The following is a 2,377-nucleotide window of genomic DNA, read 5'->3' on the forward strand; positions in this document are numbered from 1 at the left end:
AAACACCGTGAGAGCTATAATGACAGAACTACATAAACTACATAACATTAACCCTTTCTTACCTCAGAGAGAAATAAAAAGGGCTTCTTTCCAGTGAAGCAGTTCTTTTTTCTAGTTGTGATCATCCTGAGTTTACAAAACTATGGCTTCACTTGGAGTCATAACAAGCATTTCCCCAGAGTGCTCTGAACCCTTTATTTATCATAATCATAATATTGGATGGGTGCATAATAGTCCATAGGTACACAAACCTTCATTTACTTAGTCGCCACAACTGGCCATTTTAGTTTCAGGTTTGAAATTTTAAAATTAGGGATTTTGCGTTTTACTTCTAGCACTGAAATTCAGAGGGCCAGGTAACTTCCAAGTTCTATTACCTCTTTTAATTCCATAGGTTTATTTTTATTAATGAGCAATAACTTATTCTGTAACTCTGTTACACATACATATATCTTTGTGCCATCACGGTGTTGTCTACTTTTCTTTAAATTACAATGTTTTAAGTTAAAATTTAAATTTTGGCCTCATACCATTCAGGCATGTATGATACTATTGTTCACTTAGCAACTAGTCTTGTTGGATTGAAAGTGATATTGAATATTAATTGATATTGAGAAAAAGAAAACTACTTCTGCCACCAGGTCTCTAGTTTCCTAAAATACCTGTGCTGTTTTTTACTTCAATCCTTTCCCCCTTCACCCATGTGACATCCTTGCCTTTCTGCAAGAAGGCAAATACAGTATGTGGTGTATACCTGCCACACCCATCCCTTGCCTGAGGCCAAATCACCCAACGGTCACTGCATTTTTTCCAGCAAAGCCTGGGCATAGCGTTGATTGGCAGGGCACCTGAGAAAGAAAACTGTGTCATGCCCAGACTCAAAAATGTTGAACATCTCTTCTGACACTGATGTTCTGTGAACCTTTATTCACTTCTTTCTGCTTTCACCCTTTTAACTTAAAGTCTAACTTGTGTGGAATTGCAAGCAGAACATGAAACGTCTGTGCAATACACAGATCCTGACGTGAGCAATTCTGGTGAGGAATGACAAGTATAGGACAGGAACATTCTGGAAGCTGGAGTGAGAGGCTGCAAGACACGTAGTGATAAATCCAGGCCAGGTGGTAACAGAGACACTTCCTGAACCACACATGGCTGAGGATTTTCACCAATCCTTGGTGAGGAGTGATTGGAAATTAATATCAGAATTCCGCTGTGGATCTGTGGTTCACAATGTATAATTATGCTTAGGTTTACTTTACAGTCAACTGTCTTTAATTCTCATTCCGTAGTGTAGCTTTAGATAGTCTCCAACAATTCTTCTGTTGTTTTTAGAAGTCCTGCAGTAAAAACTTGACTGGCTAGTTTTATATTGCAAATCTGACCTGGAGGGTCCCCCAAGTGACTGAGGCAAAAAAGATTTCAACTCCCAAAATGAGGAGACCAGGTGAACAGAAGCCTTTCCAGCATGCTGCTTAATAATGCTTAGTTTTGAGGGGGTTACTACGTATGACAGCAGCCTCGGGGGGCTCACACCTGCAGCCATCCATTCATTCCACAAGTATTTATTGAGCATCTACAATGAGCAGGCACTGTGCTAGGTTCTAGGGATATAGCAGAAAATAAAACGGAGTCCATAACCTCAAGAAACCTCCAGAAAGTAAATAAGCAATAAAGGTATGCATGGGAATCGGGTTTTAAGAAGAGAAGGTCTGGAATAATCACTAAGGGTCAAGGATGAGGAAGACAGTGGGTAATTAGTGAAAAGACTGATAGAGCACCAAGCCCATATTGCGACCGCCCAGCTCCGTGGAGTTCATGTGATACATTGAGAATAAAGACATGAGAGGGCTGTTCTTTCCATTTCGTGTTCCAGGGGCATAAATAGTGCAAATGATGAGATTCCGGAGGATGTGGATGATTTTGGACATGAAGATGTCAGGTGGCAAGTGCCCCATAGTGCGTGCAGATGGCTTGAAGTGGGGCATGTGAGCAATGAGAGGCACTCCCGCACTTCTGGAGTAGCGACGGGAGGTGGAGGTGGAGCCATTAGCGAGCGACGACTGAAATGCTCATCTTGGAGCACAGCTGCAGGAAGCGCGGCCAACGAGATACAGGCAGGGATGGAAGAGGATGCGTTTCATCAGGATCCATCCTTGTATGATGCCAACCCATGAAAGGCAAAGAGGGGAAGCTTGGAGGCAACCCAGCTTTGTTAATGCTCTGCCTTAAGGAGCTTACTTGCCAGGAAGGGTTTAGCAGTTGGGTTCTCAGTAAAGGAGGCAAGACTTAAATCAGAGCTTTGAAAATTACTGGTGGAATTTGTGACTCTGCCCTGAGGCCACTTGGCCTGGGGACGTGTGGAGGAATCTGAGGA

The sequence above is a fragment of the Furipterus horrens genome, unplaced genomic scaffold, assembly GCF_987537825.1.
Source record: "Furipterus horrens unplaced genomic scaffold, mFurHor1.1.pri manual_scaffold_5, whole genome shotgun sequence".
NCBI lineage: Eukaryota > Metazoa > Chordata > Mammalia > Chiroptera > Furipteridae > Furipterus > Furipterus horrens.